General features: G+C 34.5%; 1 pseudogene; it reads right to left on the bottom strand.

The window, feature by feature from the left end:
- Positions 1–11,181: 11,181 nt before the first annotated feature.
- LOC136217344 (uncharacterized) lies at positions 11,182–12,210 on the bottom strand (annotated as a pseudogene).
- Between the last annotated feature and the right edge of the window lie 1,259 nt (positions 12,211–13,469).

The following is a 13,469-nucleotide window of genomic DNA, read 5'->3' on the forward strand; positions in this document are numbered from 1 at the left end:
TAAAACAATTTTGGGTTAGTTACAATAATATAGATATAGTTAAATTAGCTTAAACAAAAATGTGGGGAATGTCCCGTACATTTTCTTTTTTAGTGTTTATTTTGTTTAACTGTTGCAATACACATTTTGCAATTTTTAGTATCTTTTGTTTCTTAAATTTTTCCTAATTAATGCTTTGCTTGGAATCTTTACAAATTTAATTATACTGAGTAGCAGATGTATTTGCCAGAAATGCGCTGGCAGGAAATGGAGTCACCTGGTGGTTTCTGTGCTTGCCTTCTGTTTACCCTTCACCTGGGGTTGTTTTTCTTTTTCTTTTAATAATATAGGTTCCGTAATGGTGGTTTTTATATCGGATGTCCCAACCTAGTTAGAATATGTAGACTTCTACTTCATTTTAAGTGTGCAATCTTTACAAAAAAAAAAAGCTAATTTTCTAGTTAATTTTAGTTGATTGGATATTTTTATTTTTTAATTATATTTTATGTTGATTCTAGTAATTTCGCTTTATTTAGATCAATTTAGTTAATTTTTAGTGCTTTTGGTTTTATAGTTTATTATTGGGATAAAATGCAAAATCGCCCTTAACATTTTTTTGGAAAATACAAATTTACTCTTAACATATGAAATGACAGAATTTACCTATGATGTTGTCAAACAAAATCAATTTTACCCATACCAAACATAAAATTTAAACAAACTATTATACTGTTAAATACTCGTTATTTAATTATAACCTGTCGAAATGACAATATTTAAGTTCGCAGATACAAGTTAATTACAAACAGGGCCGACTTAAACATTTTTGGGGCCCTGTGCTAAATGGAAAAAAATTGGGCCCTATTCATTAAAAAATTAATACTTTCATATAATAATAATAATGGTCCTACACGAAACACCAAAATACTTTTAACTTGATTTTTAACATAATAAATATAATAAAAATATTTAGATTAGATATTGTATAATAATAAAAAATAATTGGACCCTCTAAGATTCTTTAAACGTTAATTTTCTAGATAAGTTGACATTCACTTAATTTTTCATATAATAATTAATAACAATAATTTATTTAGATTTGTAGAATAAAAAAAAATTGGACCCTCTTAAATTTGGGGCCCTGTGCGGGAGAGCTCCTTGTACACCATTCTCCTACTCCCCTGATTACAAAAAAAAGTGCATAAAATGCTTACTATATTATTAAAACATGTATAAACAATCAGTCAAAATACATATACCCGTTTTATTTTATCGACAAACTTATTTGGCAGATCGATGTGATAGTTGAATAACTGTTAAATCAAGTCGGTTCAAAACTTATATTGTGTAGGGGTAAAGTTAAATGTCTAGTTTTAATTTAATTTTGATTATTATTTTTTTAAATTGATTATTTTGCTTTTAAAGTTAATTAGAATTTATTAGGATTTTATTTTTGACTTATCATTTATTTCTTATTTAAAATAAAACATAACTGAGTTTTTAGCATTAATAGTTTGATTTCAGTTAGGAAGTTAATGATACAATTAAGGATTGGTCAGTTTTTAGCATTAATAGTTTGATTTCAGTTAGGAAGTTAATGATAAAATTAAGGATTGGTCAGTTTTTAGCATTAATAGTCAAAGATGACACAAGATCAAGAAAATATTGCTCCAAAACCATCTATCACCAAGACAACCCCGAGTCCTAATAAAGCCTCAATACCAAGATAGCCCACATATCAATGGAGCGCCTTCTGAGAGGACTTCCACACAATGTGCCAAAGGACATACACTTTGTTTTTTGAAAGCCAGAATGCCAACTTCGTGCTCCTTTTCATCTAATTTTCCTCGACACGTCGTGCCATAGCTCAACACGTTGTGCTAGTCCATTGGGCCACAATTCTGAGACTTCACTTCATAACTTTTTCTTTACAATTTTTCCACTAAGGCTTGTATTTTCTATTTAAACCTGCTTGTGTTGCTATAGACCATTTATGGTGTAGTGATTAGGTATTAGCTCTTATAAGTAACAAACACGAGCTTGGATTCACATTCTCAATTGCTCACATTTCCATTGAAGTTTCCTCCACCAATTGCTCTTCGCTAAGCAAAGGTTGTATTGCTCAGATTTCTCAAGTGAAATACTAATCCGGGTTAGCAGTACTCTAAGGACCGATTTTCTCCATTTTTAGTATTTTAGGATTTTCTTAAGCCGAACACACCACTTATTTCTACTAGAGAGTGCATTGCACAAGCCAGAGCAGGTTGGTATGTGCTGATGTGTGTGAGATCACTCTTGGAACATACATTGCACGTGCCAGCATGCATTACACAAACATCAGATATAGTTGCTCTTTCCCATTCCCATATTAGGTTGCCTTTTATTATTAGGCATTAATATATCCTTTCAACCTCTACTTTATTTACCTTTTCCCAATTTTAGCACATTGTGTCTATAAATAGTAGCTCTTAGGCTAGTTTTTGGAAGTAGGAAAAATTAGATTGCATACAGCCGAAACTCTGTCGAAACCATACAAATTAATTTCAATTTTTTGAAACGTACTGGATGTGATACATTAGACTTCAAATTGTCTAAGAAATTACATGTATATTCTTAAACTTCAAATTATCTAAAAATATAAAATGGAAATTTTCTTTCGATACAGTCATTAGCATTTCGCTTAATCTTGATAACCCATTTGCTCCCAATTTCCCTTATACCCTTGGTAAGTCAACTAATTCCCAAACATGGTTGACTAGCATGGAAGCCATTGCTTCTTCCATTGCCCTAATCCATTTTTCCTTTTTCGGTACACGAGAGAGTTTGTTGAATATTTTTTGGTTCCGTATCATCACAGGAGTTACTAAAAAAGTTGAGCCTTCGACACCGAATCGTCGATGATTAACTTTTTTTTCTTTTAGTGTGAGACGGTTCTGAATCCTGGTAGATGAATTTCATGTATTCATCACAATATGCCAAATAGCCTCTCAGATGACGGTTAAAAACCGTCGTCCCGTAAGAAAAAAAACTATCACGGGGCTCGTTGCCATCTGATGGACCTTTAGACGATGGTTGTGTTCTGTCATATAAAGACACATCGCATGACATAAGTCCATGAGCTATCAATCATGCACACAAAAAAAATCATAAAAATTTCAAAAGAGAAAACTTGTGTTTCTCAAACAATTCATGGTGATTTCACAAAATTTTCCAGAGTATTTCCAGCATACTGCATTCATATTAAAAAAACATTATATCGCATTGATGTTTTCATCATCATTTTCTTCAAGAGTTTTCAAAAAGTAGCATCATATCACATCCATAGTTTCAACATCATTTTTTCCTATAAGTTTCTCAAAAATCATCATATCAACTCAATATTTTCACGAGCATTTAAAAAAAATCATTAGATACCCTGGGGGTATTCTCATACCCATCCCATTACCTAACGGGTAATGGTTTTGATTCCATACCCGTCATATACCCTTTTATACAGGGTACGAGTAGTCTTATTAGGGTCAAGTAGTGCCGGGTACCCACGGGTATAGTACCTGTTGCCATGCCTAGCTAATAGAAAAACCAAAGAAGAAAAGAATCACAAAAACAGCTGAAGATAATAGCCAAAGCCAGACTCAGAAGATGTCAAGAAGAGGACATATGAAAAAGTGCACTAAGTGTGGCATTTATGCCCATAACTGACTGAAATGCATAGGGGTAAGTTAGATATGTTTGTGTTTACTAACATATTTTCTATTTTGTTGAAGCCACCTCATGGGATTGAAAATGCAACTAACATTGGGGCATCAAATAATCCAACTTCAGGTAATTGATATATTGTTGTGTCTTGGTAATATTATGGAATAATTACTATTGTGTGTTGGTAATGTTGTGGCATATTGTTGTGGCTTGGTAATATTATGAAATAATGACTATTGTGTCTTGGTAATGTTATGAAATATTATTGTGTCATATACTCATAATATTATGTAGTTGTTCTATTGCAACTGCATTCCTAATGCACATAATGAACCAACGTTAGCCTTTAATGCAGTAACACCAACTGAGCTACCTAGACAAGGCAAGCATGGTATGACAACAAATGTCTCCAGATTGAGAGGGGAAATGGGTTAGGAAGCAAAAAGCAAATAAATAAGCTAATTGTGTTATTAGGATAGTTGGGTATATAATGTTTAGGATAGATGGAATATAAAGTTTTTAACTTATTTTTATTTATGATCAAATCCGGTTGTATTTTGGATAATATATTTTAAATAACCTATGATAGATACTCAATCAATCTTATTTTGGAGGCTCTATTAGTTATATAAGTACCAAATTGTGGCTCTGCAATTTCTTATACTTTTAGATACTCAATCAATCTTATTTTGGATGTTTATTGGGTATATAAGTACCAAATTTTGGCCCTATAATTGTCTTGTACTTTTAGGTACTCAATCAATTTATACTTTCAACACCAACTGTTATTGCTTAATTATTTGTACAAATTGCAAATTATTTGGTGTTATTGCTTAATTATTGGTTAAAATTGCAAATTATGTCCATGTAAGTTCTTGTTAATAATGCATGTTTAAACAACTTGAAGTAGCATTACCAACTCTTACACCTACTAAACATCAACTAACTGTCATTATCTGTTTTCGATGCATGGTTCTTCAACTTACCAAAGATTAACTAACTTACACTTATTCTTCATACTTATACCCATTTGTTTGCACCAACTAACAAACACAATGCATTTATAATTCATCATCTTAAACAAATATCCTTCCATTAAACTAACAATTACATTAGCACATCATAACAATTACATCCATAGTTCATCCCAAAAATATTAGAGCAACTTTAGTCCAAAGTTATAAAGTTTGTTACTTTGGGTCTCCACATCGTAAAAAATAACAATCTAAAGTTACATACAGTAAAACCTCTATATAGGAATACTCTATATAGGAATAACCTCTATTTTGTTATAAAAAAATTGGTCCCAACTTGGGCCAGTTATAAATAGGAATAACCTCTCAAACGTTATTTGTTATACACTTTTCAAGTCACACCTTTAGAAATTATGCCTCCATATAGTAATAATTATATATTTATATGTATATATTAAGAATTCAAACTAAATCATAAAATATTAAAAAAAACTATTGAAATTATCTATGAGTTGGAAACCCAAACTACAACTTGAAATTATAAATATTTAGTATTCTCATTGATGTTTACATTTTTCCCATAAAACTCTTTCAATTATCTATATATTGAAAACCTAAACTCTAAATTGAATTTCTAAATATTTAATTTATTCCATTAATGTCTATTATTATACATTATATATAAACCATGCATGCCTATGATAATCTTAACCAATTTCAAGTGGTATTATTTAAAATTTAAAATTATATGTATTGAGAAATTTTATTATACCAAACTCTATTTAGTAATAACCTCCCAATTGTTATACAAATAGCTCGGTCCCAAGTATATTCCTATATAGAGGTTTTACTGTACCACTAGAACACCTTGTTGCTTCAATTTTTAGTAGGCCCCATTTGTCATAAAACACTTCATATTTACTAAATTAATATACAATTAATAGTTTTTTACCCAACAATATAATTAATTCAATACTAATTATTAATACAACAAAAATATTTATCTAATATCATAATTAATTCAATATGCAATATTATTTTAATAAATTAAATAAACAAATAATTATTATGAAATAAATTTAAATTAGGGTAAATTCCAAAAAAAAAACCCGATTTCCGAAAAAACCCTTGTGGTTTGTTATTACAAAAAAAGGACTGTGTTATACGTCGTTACCCAAAAAACGGAAAATGCTTAACACCGTTAAAAGGCTGACGTGGCATAGGGATAACATTGGAAAAATGATTTTTTTATTTTTTATTTTTTTTTTCTCTCTCTCTCTCTCTCTCATCCTTCTTCTCTCTTCTTCCTTCCTTCTTCTTCTTCTTCTTCTTCTTCTTCTCTCCTCCTCCTCCTTCTTCTTCTTCTCCTTCTCCTCCTCCTTCTTCTTCTTCTTTTTTTTCTTTTTTTTTTTAAGTTTCGATTCCAGAAATCTGGAAATTTTCCAGAAATATGGTTTTTTCAAAAAATCTAGAAATTTCCAGATTTTTGGAAATTTTCCAAAAATCTGGTTTTTCCAAAAATCTGGAAATTTCCAAATTTCGGAAATTTCCAAATTTCTGGAGTATCGGAAATTAAAAGAAAGAAGAAGGAGAGAAGAGAGGAGGAAGAAGAAGGAAGAAGAAGAAGAAGAAGAAGAGGAGGAGGAGGAGGAGAGAGAGAGAGAGAGAGAGAGAGAAAAAATATATAAAAAAAATCATTTTTCCAATGTTACCCCCGTGCCACGTCAGCTTTTTTAACGGTGTTAAACCATTTTCCGTTTTTCGGGTAACGACGTATAACACAGTCCTTTTTTTTGTAATAACAAACCACAGAGGTTTTTTCGGAAATCGGTGAAACCACGAGTTTTTTTTTTTTTGGAATTTACCCTTTAAATTATTGTGTGACTAATTATTTATCAAATGAAAAAAAGCACTCTTGGAATAAGTCTTATTAATTGATTAAAATATGGGTTACATACGACAAAATAACATAATTTTTACGAGAATCATGCATTAAGGTCAGTGACTCCAAAATTTTGTCATATTTGTTCAACTAGATCGAGTTTTAGATTCATATGGGTGACTCTACTATGGAGCTATAAATCTCATGCGAGGTAAGCCGTAAAATCAGGAGCAGGTCCTTATCGAAGGTCTTCAATACCGACTGGTTCATATACTTCTACATGATAAGTTCTGGAGTAGAGGTATCGCTCATCTTCGACAATCATGTTATGCAGTATAATACAAGCTTCCATAATATCATGCAATTTACTTTGGTCCCAAAACTTAGTTGGTCCACAAACAATTGCAAAGCGGGCTTGTAGTACCCCAAATGCTTGTTCAACATCCTTTCTTGCACTCTCGTGCTTCTGTTTGAAAGTGATTTTCTTAAGTTCAACCACATATGGAAAGCTTTCACAAATGCAGCCTAGTCGGGATATATACCATCTGTCTAGTAATATCCCATATTGTACAATTTGTTGTTGACAACGTATTGCTCTTTTAGGGCTACTCCTTGTAATTTGTCATGAAATAAATGTGATCTGTTTAAGACATTGAGGTCGTTGTTCGACCCAACAACACCAAAGAACGCATGCCAAATCTATAGATCATGTGAAGCGACTGCTTCAAGCATGATTGTAGGAACCCCATGATCGCTTCTAGTGTATTGTCCTTTCCACCCAACAGGACAATTTTTCCAAGCCCAGTGCATGCAATCAAGACTTCCAAGCATCCCAGGAAACCCATGTGTTTCCTCATGCATTTGAAATAAGCGATAGACATCAGCAGCATTAGGCTTTCGCATATACACTGCTCTGAACACCTCGATAATAGCACACCAAAAATTTTCAAGACATTCAAATGTTGTACACACATTAATTCTAATGTATTCATCTTCATGATCAGCGGCTTCTCCATAGGCAAGCATGCGAAGCGCCACTGTGCATTTTTGAAGTGGAGTAAATCCTTTCTTCTTTATTACATCAACCCTCTGTTGAAAATATACTGTGTGATTTCTGAAAGAAGGTAATCTATTGCCTTTCTCATTAGATGAATCAGGAATAAATACAAATGGAATACAAATGAATATGAGTAATTTTAGGCTTAGAATCCTATACAATAACTACCTATTATAAACAAGATTGACTAATTCAAATATATTCAAAAATACAATAATGATAATATATTATATTAATGTAGTATATTCTAACTAATTAATATAATATATTCTAACACACACCCCTCAGTCACAACGGGAGAAGGACGAACACTAAGACTTGGTGAAGATGCCTGCTATTTGATAACGGGAGGGGACATGTAACACTCGAACCAACCCGTGTGCAACTTTTTCATGAACGAAATGAATATCCATCTCGATGTGTTTGGTTTGTTGATGTTGGACCGGGTTGCCGGAGTGATAAATGGCGCTTACATTATCACAATAAACCAAGGTTACTTTCTGAATTGGACAATGAAGCTCAAGTAATAAATTGCAGAGCCAACAAGATTCAGCTACAACATTAGCAACCCCCCGATACTCCGCCTCGGCACTAGAGTGGGATAAAGTAGGTTGTCGCTTGGCCGACCAAGAAATCAAGTTGTCCCCGAGATATACACAATAGCCTGAAGTAGAGCGTTTTGTGTCGGGACATCCACCCCAATCGGTATCCGTGTAGGAAAGAAGACTCGTTGTAGAAGTCTTATATAAGTGTAACCCATAATCAAGAGTGCCTTGGATATACCTCACAATTCTTTTTGTAGCTTGCATGTGTTCTTCTTTTGGATCGTGTATAAACAAGGAAACCTATTGAACTGCATAAGAGATGTCCAGTCTCGTGAAAGTGAGGTATTGAAGAGCCCCTGCAAGGCTCCGATAGTGAGTTGGATCGGAAAAGGATGGACTATTATTAGCACTCATTTTGGGTTTTGTGTCAACTGGTGTAGCTGCGGGCTTGCAAGATGACATTTCGGCCCATTCAACTATCTCCATATTATACTTCTTTTGAGATAAAAATAGGCCATGTGGATGTTGTTGAACCGAGATACCCAAAAAATAACTCAATGATCCCAAATCCTTCATTGCAAATTCTGAACTAAGAAGGAAAATAATTTTCTTTCGCAAAGAGTCAGAAGAAGCAGTAAGTATAATATCATCAACATAAAGCAGAAGATAAGCAATATTTCTCCCGTCCTTGTAAATGAAAGTGAATGATCACAAATGCTATGGGTAAAACAAATGGTTGAAACAAAATCGGCAAACCTTTTGTACTAGGTCCGTGGTGCTTGTTTTAAGCCATAAAGTGACTTTTTGAGTAAACACACATGATTGGGCCATGTTCTATCTCAGAATCCCATGGGTTGATACATGTAAACCGTTTCATTAAGTTCACCATGTAAAAAATCATTTTTCACATCCAATTCATGAATGGGCCATGAGTTGGAAAGGGCCAAGCTTAGAACGTTTTATATAGTAGTTGGTTTTACCACTGGACTGAAAGTGTCACCACAATCGATGCCTATCTGTTGTGTCTTCCCATCACCTACAAAATGGGTTTTATGCCTCTCAAAAGAACCATCAGACCATAATTTATGAGTAAAAATCCACATTGAACGAATAATATTCACATGACTAGGACAAGGTACTAGTTCCCAAGTCTTATTTTTAATTAAAGCATTGTACTCGTCTTTCATGGCCATTTTCCAATTTAGATCATGGAGTGCGGACATGGGGTTACGGGGCAAGGGTGATTTAGAGTGTTGTGTATGTAGAGAGAACTGAGTTTTTGGTTTAAAAATTCCTTTTTGGGCTTGAGTTACGGTTTGTGATGGTGGAGGAGGTGGAGGTTGCGATATTGGACTTGGGGATGTGCCTTGTGGTGTTCGGCTGTTTGGGAGTGAATGGGAGGCAGAAGAGTGACCGAATGGGCTTTGGCTTGGTGAGAGGCCCGATTGGGTTAGGGAAGTATGTGGGGGAGAGATGGGACCGGCTGTATGTGGGCTTGGTTGAGGCTGAGAATGAAAGATGGGAAGGGGAGTTATAGGGGCGGTTTTTGGAGAGGCTGGGGGCGGGCTTGGTGGAGTAACGGGCTCATGAGCAGTGGCCTCAAGGTGTGGGCCTGTTTTGAGAAAATGATTGATATAATTGCTGGGATTTGTATCTAAAAATCATATGCCGGGGAAGGTGTTTTATGGGTGAATGGGAATTGATTTTCATCAAAGATCACATGACGATATAAAATGATTTTTTTAGACTTCATATCATAACATTTATACCCGCGGTGATTTTCCGGATAGCCTAAGAAGACACAAGGTGTGGATCTTGCTTGAAGTTTATGTATAGTAGTGGATGGGAATAGAGGGTAACATAAACATCCGAAAACACGTAAGTGTGAAAAGATTGGTTCTTTGTGATACAAAATTTTGAGTGGTGATTGAAAACATTTTATTTTGCTAGGGAGAATATTTTGGAGATATGTTGACATTTGTAAAGCATGTGGCCAAAAAGAAGGAGGTAAAGAAGCATGACAAAGGAGAGTACGAATCATGTTATTTATAGACCAGATTTTTCGTTCGGCTTTCCCATTTTGTGAGGACGTGTATGGACAAGAAAATCGGAATGATATCCCATTTTTTTTTTTGCAAAAATCCCCCAATATCTTGTTGGTAAATTCAATATCATTATCACACTAAATATTTTTAATAGTACGTTCAAATTGGGTGTGAATAAAGGTACTAAATTGAACAATGATAGAAACAACATCAGATTTTCTTGCTAAAGGAAAAGTCCATAGGAATTTTGAAAAATCATCCAAAAAACAAAATATAATAACAATGACCTGATGTACTCAAAATTGGTGATGTCCATAAATCACAATGTATAATATCAAAAGGAGAATTAGAATAATTAGAAGATGAAACAAATGGTAACTTAATGTGTTTCCCTAGTGGACAAGATTGGCAAAAAAAAATCTTTATTCAAACCACACTCAATTAATTTATTTTGTTTGAGAGACTCAAGGATCGGTTTACCCGAATGACCCAACCGATCATGCCATAAAGAAGGGGTAGAAACTGCAAAACTAGAATGAGAAGCTGCTTTATTAGAATCTCTTGTTGTAACCGGATATAGATCTCCCTGACTTTCACATCTCATTAAAAGTTTGCCCGTTAGAAAATCCTTCACAGAAAATCCAAATGGATCAAATTCCACAGATACAGAATTATCAGTGGTAAATTTTCGGACAGAAACTAAATTTTTAATAATATGAGGTGCATACAAGACATTGTTCAAGGCTAAAGGTGGGTGTGGGTGTGGCAATTTTGTGTGTCCGTATCCATGAATTGGAATTAAATGGCCATTTCCAACTAAAATACCATTATTTTTGCTTGAATTAAAATAAGAGGGGAGAGTACCTTTATCCGATGTCACGTGAGAGGATGCACCGGTGTCCATTATCCAAGGAGAGGCGGGTGGATGGAGGCCCATAGTGTACATGGAGGATTCAATGTCAGTAGGAGCATATTCTGAGGCAATAGTAGAATACGCTTGCTGCTAGGCCTGTTGGGGGTTAGGGCCCAAAAGCCCTTCACTTCTTCTTGCATTATTAGAACCATTGGAAATAGGCCTAGCCCATGGGTTTGATGGATATGGACAAGGTGGAATAGCCCAAAGAGGGAGAAAGCCACATGGACTGCTACTGCTACCACTGCCGTACCACTGCCCCAGCCACACCGCCGTCGGTGACTGGTTGCTCCGGCGATGGTTACTACCATCGCCGCCTGTTCCGCCGTTGCCGTTGTTTATGCCGCCGGTTCTGCCACCGTCGGTCTGTCCATTACGACCCCTATTTATATTGTTTCAGCCACCAGAGTGACGTTTGCTATTATTTCTAGGCATATTATTTCCCAGAAATTGAATCGGGGTTTGAGTAACCAAAGCAGACGAAGAGGCCGTTGCCGCCTTCTTTGCCAATCCGGCTTCTTCAAGGGTGAGCATAGAGCGAGCTTGGTGAAAAGGGGGTAGTGGATTGGGTTGGTGGAGAAGGGTACCAACTCCATTAAAAGCTTCTGTCAAACTGGAAACCATTTGAAGGACCAAGCGGTCATTAGAGATCGGTGCATCAACGTTTTTGAGTTGATCGAAAAGTTCCTTTAGACGTTGACAATACAACGAAACATTAGTAAATTCATCCATATTAGTATGTGAAAACTCTTGTTCAAGAGCGACGGCACGAGAGTGCTTATTATCTTCAAAAAGATCCCATAATCGGTACCATGCTTCCATGGCCGTCGATCCAGGAATAATAATTGTGTGGAGGAGGTCGGTGGAGATAGTGGAATAAATCCATCCAAGGACAGTGGCATCAAGAGTCACCCATTATTCTTCTTCACTCTCATTCTTAGGTCCAGTGAGAGTTTTGTCAGACATAATTATATGATCTAGAACCTTATGGGAGCGAGCACAAATTTTGAACAATTCTGCCCATGTTGAATATTGAACATTATCTAGTTCAAGAGTAATGTTAATATGATTGCAGATATTAGACACACCGAGAGCGGGGTGAAATTTTGTGTCTGACATGATGAATGAGGTGAACAGATCGGAGGGGGGGGGGGGGGGGGGGAGAATTCGGCCGGCTGGGCTTGAGGAGGCTGCCGAAAATTGGAAGAGAATAGGAAGAAAATTGAAAGAGAAAGAGAGATAGCGGAAGATTAGGAAAGTTGCCTAGAATCTGATACCATGAAAGAAGGTAATTTGTTGCCTTTCTCATTAGATGAATCAGGAATAAATACAAATGGAATACAAATGAATAGGAGTAATTTTAGGCTTAGAATCCTATACAATAACTACCTATTATGAACAAGATTGACTAATTCAAATACATTCAAAAATACAATAATGATAATATATTATATTAATGTAGTATATTCTAACTAATTAATATAATATATTCTAACAATTTCCTAAGGCCTCTACAATATGTAGGAACAACGGTCTGCTCATGCGAAACCTTCTTCGAAAAAAGTTGTCATTGTATACGAGTTCGTCAATAAAGTAATCTTTATATAAACATTCTGCACCTTCTTCACGTTTTCGATCCACATATTTTCTACGTCGAGGTGGTGCGGATGGTTCTTTTATTTGCTGCAAGAACTCGCGTTCCATTTGCTCATCTGTTTTGTCCCACATATTTCTAATATCATTTACTCTCGCTTGGTAAAAATTGTTACGATCTGAATTTGATATTTTTTTTAAATGTTGTGATGCAAATCTGAAGGCATCCAATTGAATATATAGAAAAAGTTTGGTTTTTAATTTAATTGAATGTAGTAAATATGTTGGTTGAATTTAATGGATTTGGTTGAATGTAGTAAATATGTTGGTTGAAATTAATGTGTTTGTTTGACTGTATTTAATATGTTGGTTGAAATTAATATGTTGGTTGAGTTTAATTGAATGTATTTAATATGTTGTTGGATGTGTTTAGTGAATGTATGTAATACGTTTGAGCGAAATAATACTAAATTACTAGAAATTTACTTGATAAAATTAGTTAACAGAAACTTACTTGATAAAAACACAAACTTACATACTAAATTATAAATATAATACTAAATTACAAACATAATACTAAATTGCAAACATAATAAATTAACAACTAAATTACAAATATAATAGAAATTACTTAAAACAATCATATTTGGACAAAATATATGTGCACATTTTCTCATGGTGTGCCTTTATTGTTGGATCCATATCGGACGTATCTTTCTCGAGAAAATCAAAATCTTTGGCTCTAATCTCCTCGGTCTGATTACGAAGAAATGTTACCCCTTGAT

This window comes from Euphorbia lathyris, chromosome 2 (genome assembly GCF_963576675.1).
Source record: "Euphorbia lathyris chromosome 2, ddEupLath1.1, whole genome shotgun sequence".
Lineage (NCBI taxonomy): Eukaryota > Viridiplantae > Streptophyta > Magnoliopsida > Malpighiales > Euphorbiaceae > Euphorbia > Euphorbia lathyris.